The sequence below is a fragment of the Coregonus lavaretus genome, assembly GCF_964263955.1.
Source record: "Coregonus lavaretus genome assembly, chromosome: 2".
Classification (NCBI taxonomy): Eukaryota; Metazoa; Chordata; class Actinopteri; order Salmoniformes; family Salmonidae; genus Coregonus; species Coregonus lavaretus.
In genome coordinates, this window is record NC_139989.1 from 37,084,879 (window position 1) to 37,098,729 (window position 13,851).

The following is a 13,851-nucleotide window of genomic DNA, read 5'->3' on the forward strand; positions in this document are numbered from 1 at the left end:
TCAGCAGTGCCTCAACAATATTACTCATATGTCACTACCTGCAGGGCAGGCGATGTGCTGCTGTGCTGCTCTGTTCTAGTATTCGGTGTGTCTCACCTGTGAAGTAGAGGCAGAAGATGAGGATTACAGCTGCTGATGTGCTAAGTGATAATTACAACATATGTTGATCCTGTTTGATTATTTACTTATTTGCTTAGTGGGGAAAAAATTATAACATGGTGGAGGATGGGAGGAGAGGGAGTAGACAAACAAAATCTCTTACTCACTTTGCACATTCTGACTTACTAAATAACACACACACGCTCGTCCATGTACGCACGCACACACACGCACGCACACACACAGACCGCTGTTATTTTGCCTCGGACACAAACTGACAAACAAGGCTGTATCCCTCCAGGCTTCCTGCTCTTCCTCTCCTCACCTTCTCACTGACTGATACACCATGTGACCATAGAGTGGGAGCCAGGAAGAAGGATCCTGTCAATGTCTGTCAGGTAGACATCCTCCTGTGACTAAAAGGTCACGCTCAGGTGCTTTCACGCATACATTCCCTCAATCACTGAAACAGACTCGCACACATGCATGCCCAGGCACACGCAAACTACACACACATACACACCTACGAACACATGCAACTCCACATACACACGCGCAGGTCTGCAGAAATGCACGCACGCATTCATTTCTGAAATTTGCAAGCTGCTTTTCCTCCCCAATAAGCACTTCTCTTATTCCATCTTTAAATAGGAGGCAGATACTAGTCACTCTTCATGTTTCATTTGGCTTCCTATGCACTGCAGCACAGGTAGAAATGCCTTAAAGGGGAAGGATACCCTCCGCACAGACACAGTACTGTAGCTACACTGCATGCACATTTTAAACATAATCATTTACATAATATCATAATATACTCTGCTTATTTTTTTTTTTTTACAGTGCTCCTCATTAAAGGGATAAGTGGACCTGAATCCAGACACTTTAGTGGCCGCTGGTATTTTGAAGAGCCATCAGGAGCACATGGGTACTCCGGACAAGTCTCTGATTCATCTTGATTGGGTATTTAAAAGTTTAGTGAGGCCGAAATCCTTGAGTTTTAAGAGCCACTCAGGACCTAGAGATGCGAACTGTGGTTTCTTTAAATGGCCTTTAGTGCAGCTTGATAATGAGATCATACAGAATGACCTTTAGTAAAATTGATTGGAGGTAAACCACAGATAATCTGACAACAGTTGGGGTGATATTCACTCTATTAGAGCAACCTCAGACACTGTACTGTATTTGTTCTGTATTCCTGTTACTGTAGATCAAACATACAATATCTGGGTCATATCTTAGTCATAGTATTATTTTTTTATTTTTTTGAGGGGGTAGATCAGCTTTAATATTGCAGATAGATTGTAGCTTCCATCAATGTAATTGTCTGCATCATTTCCAAATGATGCCGACAATTATATATTATATATACAGTGGGGAGAACAAGTATTTGATACACTGCAGATTTTGCAGGTTTTCCTACTTACAAAGCATGTAGAGGTCTGTAATTTTTATCATAGGTACACTTTAACTGTGAGAGACGGAATCTAAAACAAAAATCCAGAAAATCACATTGTATGATTTTTAAGTAATTAATTAGCATTTTATTGCATGACATAAGTATTTGATACATCAGAAAAGCAGAACTTAATATTTGGTACAGAAACCTTTGTTTGCAATTACAGAGATCATACGTTTCCTGTAGGTCTTGACCAGGTTTGCACACACTACAGCAGGGATTTTGGCCCACTCCTCCATACCTTCTCCAGATCCTTCAGGTTTCGGGGCTGTCGCTGGGCAATACGGACTTTCAGCTCCCTCCAAAGATTTTCTATTGGGTTCAGGTCTGGCGACTGGCTAGGCCACTCCAGGACCTTGAGATGCTTCTTACGGAGCCACTCCTTAGTTGCCCTGGCTGTGTGTTTCGGGTCGTTGTCATGCTGGAAGACCCAGCCACGACCCATCTTCAATGCTCTTACTGAGGGAAGGAGGTTGTTGGCCAAGATTTCGCGATACATGACCCCATCCATCCTCCCCTCAATACGGTGCAGTCGTCCTGTCCCCTTTGCAGAAAAGCATCCCCAAAGAATGATGTTTCCACCTCCATGCTTCACGGTTGGGATAATGTTCTTGCGGTTGTACTCATCCTTCTTCTTCCTCCAAACACGACGAGTGGAGTTTAGACCAAAAAGCTATATTTTTGTCTCATCAGACCACATGACCTTCTCCCATTCCTCCTCTGGATCATCCAGATGGTCATTGGCAAACTTCAGACGGGCCTGGACATGCGCTGGCTTGAGCAGGGGGACCTTGCATGCGCTGCAGGATTTTAATCCATGATGGCGTAGTGTGTTACTAACGGTTTTCTTTGAGACTGTGGTCCCAGCTCTCTTCAGGTCATTGACCAGGTCCTGCCGTGTAGTTCTGGGCTGATCCCTCACCTTCCTCATGATCATTGATGCCCCACGAGGTGAGATCTTGCATGGAGCCCCAGACCGAGGGTGATTGACCGTCATCTTGAACTTCTTCCATTTTCTAATAATTGCGCCAACAGTTGTTGCCTTCTCACCAAGCTGCTTGCCTATTGTCCTGTAGCCCATCCCAGCCTTGTGCAGGTCTACAATTGTATCCCTGATGTCCTTACACAGCTCTCTGTTCTTGGCCATTGTGGAGAGGTTGGAGTCTGTTTGATTGAGTGTGTGGACATGTGTCTTTTATACAGGTAACGAGTTCAAACAGGTGCAGTTAATACAGGTAATGAGTGGAGAACAGGAGGGCTTCTTAAATAAAAACTAACAGGTCTGTGAGAGCCGGAATTCTTACTGGTTGGTAGGTGATCAAATACTTATGTCATGCAATAAAATGCAAATTAATTACTTAAAAATCATACAATGTGATTTTCTGGATTACAGACCTCTACATGCTTTGTAAGTAGGAAAACCTGCAAAATCGGCAGTGTATCAAATACTTGTTTTCCCCACTGTATATATAGTCATAGTATTGATACATCGCAAAACCTCCCTTAGAATGGGGGTAATATACAGCATCAGACTATAGCCTATATTATTATATTATACTATTCCTGTTCTACTGTAGACTTCTTTAACTTCACCTCTTCCATCTCCCACAGTGTCTGGAAGGAGTGTAGCTGTCAAATCCTCCTCAGAATGAAGGGAGAGCTGACACAGTGGAACATGCACTGTTCACTGTAAAGTGTCAGACCTCTGATGGGTGACTGCTGCGTCTTATGGCGGGGAGCCAATACCTGATTGATGTCGGATTCAGAGAGTGCTCAACACTGCGGTGACTTCCACTTTAAAACCCCATGCGTTTACTTACTCTAATTCAATGCAAGTAAATAAACTAAACTGTGGTGTTATATCATATTAGAAATCATTGGAAAAGAACAGGGAGTTCTTGCCATTCAAAAGCAGGTGCTTGCTTATGCACGAAGTAAGGAAATACTGTTCGATTTCACTCCAGTCTAGCTTATCTGCACATTCTCATTATCATCAGCTGGTTGTTAGAGGTCGCATATGGTGTCTTCTTTTTTACGGGCAATAGGTTCAGTACACATCATTGCATTTTGTATCAGAAGGTAAGCTGGCCCTCTATGAAGTTTCGTAGAGCAACGCATTGCACTCTTTTTGTCTATAAAGCCCTCTTGTGTAAACTACCGCCATACCTTACCTCATTGTTAACCTTCAGATGTATAAGTTACCAGACCCAGACTCGGGGATGGCTAACCCTGGAGATCCCTTTCTCCACCTGCTTTATGTTTTGTTGCGCCTATCATGTGGAATGATCTCTAAAACTCCTTAAAGTTGGTGGAGTTGGCGTCTATAGGGCAATTCAGGTGGATGTTGCATAGCCTTATACTGAAGAACGTGTTTGTTTCATATGATGGTGTTTTTCTTTTCATGTTTTGTGAAAGAGACCGTGGTCTCAGCATGTCTCCCTGCTTAAATAAAGGCTAAATAAATAAAAATATGGTGTCAAGCATAGAAATCAACCCAAACACAACTTGTCAGTTCAAGGTTAGGAGGACCTTCTATGAGACTTGGTGCAGGTATTAAAGAGGATAAACTAATCTCAAACAGAATCCCCAGAAGAATCATTGTTTTACTACAAGTGAGTTTGGGACAGGTAATGAGTGCCTTTGGGCGGATCATGAATAAAATATCTGTTTTCCTGACATTCCTGTCAATCTCCACTACAAATGATCTGTTGTTTCTAATGATTTGTGTGTTTGTGTGTGTGCGTGTGACAACGTGACACTGATGTCTTCATTAAAGGCTACATATTAACTTGTGACAGGACTCACAGATTATAGTATACCACGCCTGACAGGAGAAGGGTGCAACTGCAGCCCGCAATTCAGGGCGTTCCTGCATGTGGGCATTCCTGCATCTGCAGGAACCCCTCTTTATACTTCTATTGGTCAATATTTAAGTTAGGACAGGCGAGGGGCGATCCAGTACAGTAGGTGGCGTTAATGCACAATAACTTTGGATGCCAGCCACCGATAAACCCCACAGAAGAAGGGGTGGGGGCAACAAAGGTAGCTAGGTAGCTGTACACCGGTAGACAGTGTCCTTCACCCCGACTGTCGGGCACTGTTTTCCAGCAATTCTGTTAACGACGGTGAGGGCAGGTTTTCGGCAGGTTGGAGCGAATGACACTGTGTGCTAGCTTAGCCAGCTAGTCCTAAGGAGGACTCTGGTACACAGGAGGCAGGAGGCGGGGGTGACACCGTGAGCTACAACAGCGAGGGCAGGTGTTCGGCATGCGGGAGCAAAAGACTCCGGTAGGCAGGGGTGATAAAACTAAGATAATACTTTTAGGGGGGTGTTCATGAAGGAACCAATGGGATGTTCGATGGGAGGCGTTCCAGCAGATGCATGAATGCCCACATGCAGGAACGCCCAGAGTTGCGGGCTGCAGTTGCACACTATTGCCTGACAGGGGTGACATGATGTTCTTTCCAAGCCATTAGCCAATTACCAAATCGACTGATAAACCACAGATAATTGTCATTGCTTTAGAATGAAAACCAGAGGGGTATGCTACAAAGTAAGCTAGATCTACTCAGGGTTTTCTGAAGCTAGCCAGCTTCAGTTAGCTTCACATTCTAGCTCAGACTTCATCCGTACTACGACGGTGGATATTGCCGCTCTAGCAGGCTTATAACTACTACGAGTGTATGTCGCACGTGGCTAGTCGAACCTTGAACTCTTCATTGAGACAATGAGGAAACATCAATCCATGGGCGAGTCAGTGCCACGTTTTCATTTGTGCCGAAATCAAAATGAAACAAAAGTTATCTTACAAATTCAGCAGGCTATGGTCCGAAATGGGCTTTTAGAAGTGCCGTCTTTATTTTATTACTTATCGTTAATGCCGTCTTTGTTGCGCTTACCAATGCACAAGGACATTTTTTCCCACTGCTGTCGATAAAATAATTGTATTAAGTCATATAATACACAAGTTTTACTGTGCTTAAAGTTTCAATGTGTTCTGTCAATATTAAATATGTAATGCGATATGTATTTTAACATGATCTTTTAACACACATTTTTTTATTTGACTAATAAAATATTTAGTCAGTCGTCTTCCTGAATTGAAGAGGATGATGACGCAATCTTTGCAAGAGGGAGGGAATCTGCCCTGAGTTGGCCTGCCCGGGAGCAGGTTAGTTCTGAAGGATTCGTTGCCATATACATTTCCCTGGCTAAAAGGTGAGGCACTTTCGTGGTACCGGTTATCCCGAGTTGAACTCAGAGTTGACCAAAGTTACCTCGGTAACTCCTCAAACCTGATTCCTAGTATTAGAGCTCTGGTGTGTAATAGATTGCCCTTGAGTTCCCATAGTCCGTATTGTTTTGAGTTGAGCATACAGTAGTGCATGAAACGAAACACTGTATAATGCTGATTTTGTGGAAGAAATCATGGTCGGTTTGGGGCTTTTTGAGACAAAGTTGTCGTATTTCTGCATTTTTACCAGATAAGTTGACAGAGAACACATTAATGAGATGCATAATGCATCCTTTAGGGTTCTGACTGACAAGTAACAGGAACATGATGGCCGAAGATATCACCCTGCACTTGGCCTACCGACACAGGATACATGGTGGATCCATTACCCATGGTCCTTCATTGATTAGGCTCAAGGGAACCAGGTTCCCAGGGGCCGAGTCTTAGGACCAGGATGTTGTCGACACTTATCTGGCTAAACAGGAAGTGGATTTGTATCAGGATTGAATGACTCTCGGGTTAAGAGGCATGGTAATCGTGGAGGGGCTTTCGACATCCTAGGGGAGATATTATACATAGGTTTATTGTTAAATGGGAGTAGATTATCACCCCTATGCCTGTTCAAAATCTTTCTGTGCTGTCTCCTGGTGCTTGTTGTGATATACCTTCTATGATGCTATTATTGACTATGCTCTCTTTCTCTCCCTGCTGTACGATTCACACAGCTGTGCAGTAGGAGGCATGTGCACTCACAGACACACACACCAATTTTTGCCAGATGTTTATGGAAAACTTCTCTCACGGCACCTGTCGTTTCTGGCTGGAGATACCACAACCTGTTCAGCAGCTGTTCTGATGGACTGATGATGTGGTTGCTCCCCACTACCGCTGCCATCTGAACTGTCCAACCCAGGCTCTACCCCCTTCTCCTCCACCACCCAATCCCCATCTGGGCCCCCATCCACACCCAGGCACTCTGTCCCAGCCCTCGGCACGGGGCCGGACGCACAAGCAGCTGCCTGGGGTCCGGCCATGGAGGGCTGCCAATTGTCCAGCTCAGAGAGGCTACACTGAGAACAGGCTTTGTGTTCCCAGGCAGATGTATAGCTGGCTGGCTGTTGACTATGAGCCCTCCACTGTCTACCAACCAGCAACTCCCTGACCTCCCTCCACTACTCTACACAACAGGGCCTGTTTAACCCCAGTACAGCGGCTGGTTTTTGTCTGGCTCTCCATAAAGTCTGTGCTGGTGTGATGGATGGAGGTGAGGGACAATTGGCGCAGAGGGGGGTTGATTACACACACTGCTCACTCACAGCACCAGACCCAGTCTTTTAGAATATCTATTTTCACCTTTATTTAACCAGGTAAGCCAGTTGAGAACAAGTTCTCATTTACAACTGAGACCTGGCCAAGATAAAAACAACAGCACAGAGTTACATATGGGGTAAACAAATCATAAAGTCAAAAATACAACAGAAAATATATATACAGTGTGTGCGAATGTAGTAAGTTATGGAGGTAAGGCAATAAATAGGCCATAGTGCAAAATAGTTACAATTTCGTATTAACACTGGAATGATAGATGTGCAAAAGATGATGTGCAAATAGAGATACTGGGGTGCAAATTAGCAAAATAAATAACAATATGGGGATGAGGTAGTTGGGTGGGCTAATTTCAGAATGGCTGTGTACAGGTGCAGTGATCGGTAAACTGCTCTGACAACTGACGCTTAAAGTTAGTGAGGGAGATAAGAGTCTCCAGCTTCAGAGATTTGTTCGTTCCAGTCATTGGCAGCAGAGAACTGGAAGGAATGGCGGCCAAAGGAGGTGTTGGCTTTGGTGATGACCAGTGAGATATACCTGCTGGAGCGCAGACTACGGGTGGGTGTTGCTATGGTGACCAGTGAGCTAAGATAAGACAGGGATTTGCCTAGCAGTGATTTATAGATGACCTGGAGCCAGTGGGTTTGGCGACGAATATATAGTGAGGGCCAGCCAACAAGAGCGTACAGGTCACAATGGTGGGTAGTATATGGGGCTTTGGTGACAAAACGGATGGCACTGTGATAGACTACACCAATTTGCTGAGTAGAGTGTTGGAGGCTATTTTGTAAATGACATCGCCGAAGTCAAGGATCAGTAGGATAGTCAGTTTTACGAGGGCATGTTTGGCAGCATGAGTGAAGGAGGCTTTGTTGCGAAATAGGAAGCCGATTCTAGATCTAACTTTGAATTGGAGATGCTTAATGTGAGTCTGGAAGGAGAGTTTACAGTCTAACCAGACACCTAGGTATTTGTAGTTGTCCACATACTCTAGGTCAGACCTGCCGAGAGTAGTGATTCTAGTCGGGTGTGCGGGTGCAAGCAGCGTTCGGTTGAAGAGCATGCATTTAGTTTTACTAGTGTTTAAGAGCAGTTGGAGGCTACGGAAGGAGTGTTGTATGGCGTTGAAGCTCGTTTGGAGGTTTGTTATCACAGTGTCCAATGAAGGGCCAGATGTATACAAAATGGTGTCGTCCGCATAGAGGGTGATCCGAGCGTCACCACCAGCAAGAGCGACATCATTGATATACACAGAGAATAGAGTCGGCCCGAGAATTGAACCCTGTGGCACCACCATAGAGACTGCCAGAGGTCCAGACAACAGGCCCTCCGATTTGACACATTGAACTCTATCTGAGAAGTAGTTGGTGAACCAGGCGAGGCAGTAATTTGAGAAACCAAGGCTATTTAGTCTGCCAATAAGAATGCGGTGGTTGACAGTCGAAAGCCTTGGCCAGGTCGATAAAGACGGCTGCGCAGTACTGTCTTTTATCGATCGCGGTTATAATATCGTTTAGGACCTTGAGCGTGGCTGAGGTGCACCCATGACCAGCTCGGAAACCGGATTGCATAGCGGAGAAGGTACGGTGGGATTCGAAATGGTCGGTGATCTGTTTGTTAACTTGGCTTTCAAATACTTTTGAAAGGCAGGGCAGGATGGATATTGGTCTGTAACAGTTTGGATCTAGAGTGTCACCCCCTTTGAAGAGGGGGATGACCACGGCAGCTTTCCAATCTCTGGGGATCTCAGACGTTACGAAAGAGAGGTTGAACAGGCTAGTAGTAGGGGTTGCGACAATTTCGGCGGCTAATTTTAGAAAGAAAGGGTCCAGATTGTCTAGCCCAGCTGATTTGTAGGGGTCCCGATTTTTCAGCTCTTTCAGAACATCAGCTGTCTGAATTTGTGTGAAGGAGAAGCAGGGGGGGGGGGGGGGGGGGGGGCATGGGCAAGTTGCAGCAGAGGGTGCAGGGGGTAGGGGTAGCCAGGTGGAAAGCATGGCCAGCCATAGCAAAATGCTTATTGAAATTCTTGATTATCGTAGATTTATCGGTGGTGACAGTGTTTCCTAGCCTCAGTGCAGTGGGCAGCTGGGAGGAGGTGCTCTTATTCTTCATGGACTTTACAGTGTCCCAAAACTTTTTGGAGTTAGTGCTACAGGATGCAAATTTCTGTTTGAAAAAGCTAGCCTTTGCTTTCCTGACTGATTGTGTATATTGGTTCCTAACTTCCCTGAAAAGTTGCATATCGCGGGGGCTGTTCGATGCTAATGCAGTACGCCACAGGATGTTTTTGTGCTGGTCAAGGGCAGTCAAGTCTGAGGAGAACCAGGGGCTATATCTGTTCTTAGTTCTGAATTTTTTGAATGGGGCATGCTTATTTAAGATTGAGAGGAAAGCACTTTTAAAGAAGAACCAGGCATCCTCTACTGACGGAATGAGGTCAATATCCATCCAGGATACCCGGGCCTGGTCAATTAGAAAGGCCTGCTCGCTAAAGTGTTTTAGGGAGCGTTTGACAGTAATGAGGGGTGGTCATTTGACCGCGGACCCATTACGGACGCAGGCAATAAGGCAGTGATCGCTGAGATCCTGGTTGAAGACAGCGGAGGTGTATTTAGAGGGTAAATTTGTCAGGCTGATATCTATGAGGGTGCCCATGTTTACAGATTTAGGGTTGTACCTGGTAGGCTCATTGATCATTTGTGTGAGATTGAGGGCATCTAGTTTAGATTGTAGGTTGGCCAGGGTGTTAAGCATATCCCAGTTTAGGTCACCAAGCAGTACGAACTCTGAGGATAGATGGGGGGCAATCAGTTCACATATGGTGTGCAGGGCACAGCACAGCTCGGGGCTAAGGGGGGGTCTGTAGCAAGCAGCAACAGTGAGAGACTTATTTCTGGAAAGGTGGATTTTTAGAAGTAGAAGCTCAAACTGTTTGGGCACAGAACTGGATAGTATGATAGAGCTCTGCATGCTATCTCTACAGTAGATTGCAACCCCACCCCCTTTGGCAGTTCTATCGAGACGGAAAAAGTTGTAGTTGGGGATGGACATTTCTGAATTTTTGGTGGCCTTCCTAAGCCAGGATTCAGACACTGCTAGAACATCAGGGTTGGCGGAGTGTGCTAATGCAGTGAATAACTCAAACTTAGGGAGGAGGCTTCGGATGTTAACGTGCAAGAAACCAAGGCTTTTACGGTTACAGATGTCAACAAATGATAACGCCTGGGGAGTAGGAGTGATACTGGGGGCTACAGGGCCTGGGTTAACCTCTACTTCACCAGAGGAACAGAGGAGGAGTAGAATAAGGATACGGCTAAAGGCTTTAAGAACTGGTCTTCTAGTGCGTTGGGTACAGAGAAAAAAAGGGGCAGATTTCCGGGCGTTGTAGAATAGATTCAGGGCATCATGTACAGACAAGGATATGGAAGGATATGAATACAGTGGAGGTAAACCTAAGCGTTGGGTAACGATGAAAGAGATAGCATCACTGGAGGCACCGATTGAGTCGGTCTCCGCGTGTATGGGGGGGTGGGACAAAGGAGCTATCTAAGGCAGGTTGAGCTGGGCTGGGGGATCTACAGTGAAATAGTACAATAAGAAATAACCTGAACAGCAATAAGCAAGGCATATTGACATGGGAGAGAGGCATAAAGCAATCACAGGTGTTATTCGAGAGAGCTAAGACAACAGCTGGTAATGGCGACAAAGTTTGGGCTGAGGCTAAACATAAACAGGATGCGGTACCGTATAAAGGAACAGTCCAGCAGGCATCAGCTGTATAGCTGAGTTATCATAAGGTCCGGTGAACAGCAATAGGAGAGTTCGGAGGTAGTTCGGGGGCTGCTACAGCACTGGCGAGCAAGAGGCCACAGCTTGTGTATGCTAGCGGGCCGGGGCTAGCAGATGGATCTTCGTGGTCGACGTCGTAACGGGAAGCCTGTTGAAACCACATCAGATGATTTCGTCGGCAGACCAGTCGTGTTGGATCGGCGGAGGTCCCGTCCGGTTGACAGAGAGGTAGATAGCCGGGAGATGGGCCTGGCTCGAGGCTAGCTCAAGGCTAACTGGTGCTTGCTAAGGGGCAATGGTAATTAGCCAACGACAGCAGCCATTCGGTTGCAGCTAGCTAGTTGCGATGATCTGGCGTTAGGGTCCAGTGATTCCGGCAGAAAATCCGATATGCTCTGGGTCGATAGCACGCTGTGCAGTCTGGCCGACAAATTGTCCAGGCTAGAGCTAGTGCTGGCTGGTGGGTAGTGCAGGCCACGGACAATGGTGAAGATGCTAACAGTGGCTAATAGCAACCATTCCACAACCACAGCCATTCGGTTGCAGCTAGACTAGTTTCAGCTTAAGGTTCTTGATAAAAGTTATAAAGAAATAATAGAATCCTTTCCACGTTGGGTGAGGCGGGTTGCAGGAAAGTATATTTAGTTAAAGAATAAAAAGTAAAATTGAGAAATATATACAAAATAGACAAAAAACTAAAAAACAGGCTATTTACACAAGGACACTACAGAAAACACGACCGCACTGCTACGCCATCTTGGAATGCAGCTCATACACACACACACACACACACACAAACGTGCACACGCACGCACACACAGACACACACACACACAGACAGAACACACACACAAACAAACACACACAGACAAAGACACACTCAAAACAGAGCATATCCCAAGTGTTTTGTCAGGCTGGAAACATTTCATTTCAAGCAGAAAATGATACACAGGGGAATAAAGGCTTTGTACAATATGGACCATATGGACACGATACTGCTGCCTCATGCCATGATGAACTTCTTCTTTTCTTGTTGTTGTAGTGAACACAGGCCTCAAGATTAAATGCAAAATAAATTAGTTTCACATTTCGATTGAAGATGATTGTTTTGATACCCCCCTTAAACACATGCTGACAATTTGATTCATCACCATGGTTACACACAAAGACTTAAGCTTTTATTTGAATTTCTTAAATTATACACTATAAGGAAGGGGGGGTATAATGGATTTCTTTGGTGCTGCATTACAGTAAGAGCGTTTGCCCACTCTCAGTGGCTGTTTGAGAGGGCGTGTGCATGAAAATGTTGCATTAGGGTTGAAAAGATGTGCCGCATCCATCCAAACCCATTTCACAGAGTGTAATGTCAGAGTGCTCCCAGCGAAGCCCACAGCGTCCATCAGAGAGAAGCATGATTATCACAGGAAATGTGTCATAGCGTGCTGTGCCGTGCCATCAGTGCACTCTGATAAAAGCCATCAGAAACAGAGAGACTGAGTGGATGTGCTTGGAGCCACAGCCTCTATTCCGACACACACATAAGCACACACACACATGCACACGTACTCGCACATAATGCTTGAACATACATCAACGCTCACACATACAACACATGTAGACACACTCACATATTCATGCTTTCAAACATAAGCCATCAACTGTCACATTCCAGCCAGGTTGCTCAAGATTCACTTCGAAATTGGACGTCCATGCATGTCCCGAGGACGTTGGGAGATGCCTTCAAAACCCACCACTAGCGGCAACGTTGAGCGCTATTACCTTGGGTTTTGCTATGGCGTTGTGGAAGGAGATGGCGGATGGCGTAAACCGCGAGCTTGGGCTCCGAGTGTCGCGTATTCAATCCCAGTGGTAGACACTCCTTTTTTTAAATTACTTTTTTTACCCTACCCAAACCTTAACCCTTAACTTAACCATTCAGAATTAATGAAGGAGAAGCCGCAGCAGGAGGAGCAACAACGGGTGTCAAAATTACCTGGAAATGTGATGTTCAGAGAAACATGGAAAAATGTCAGAATCTGAAGTCAAATTGGTCAAACCGTGATATCTTGTTGCACACTCATGCACATTGTCACACTCTGGCTCCGGGACTGTGTGTTAGAGCCAGGGTGTATTTCATTTGGTGGTGTTGGGGATGGGTGAGTTTCATTTTGTTTGTGTTTAGTGGTGATTGGTCAATGACTCCCAATCGGAGGTAACGAGTGTCAGCTGTCGGCTCGTTATCTCTGATTGGGAGCCATATATATTCTGTGTGTTTTTCACCTTGTGTTTGTGGGTTTTTGTTCCATTGTTCCTGTGTTTCAGTGTTCCGTGTTCCGTGTTTTTGTCACTGAGGACGTTACGATCGTGTTTTGTTTCATTTTCGTGTGTGCGCTTTATTAAAATAAAGTATGTACGCTTATCACGCTGCGCCTTGGTCCGCTCAATTTGAAGACGATCGTGACAGAAAAACCCACCATCAAAGGACCAAGCGGCGTGTCAAGCGGCAACAGTATCCACCTGTCAAGGATTCATGGACATGGGAGGAGATATTGGATGGAAAGGGTCCTTGGGCACAACCGGGAGAATATCGCCTCCCTCGTGAAGAGCTGGAGGCAGCCAAAGCCGAGAGGAGGTGGTATGAGGAGGCAGCACGAAGGCGAGGCTGGAAGCCCGTGGACGAGAGGCAACCCCAAGAAATTTTTTGGGGGGGGCACATGGCTTGGGCGACTGAGCAGCAGGAGGCTGCCACAAGGCAGATGCAGAAGGCTACCAGGTTAAGGGGGCTGACGGAGGCAGAAAAGGGACGGATTCAGCAGGCTACCAGGTTAAGGGGGCTACTGGGAAAAACAGGGAAGGAAGGTGTAGAGGCTCGGCGAGAGGTACTGGGGTGTGTAACCAGTCCGGTCCGGCCCGTTCCTAATCCCGAGGTACAGCCAGTAGTGT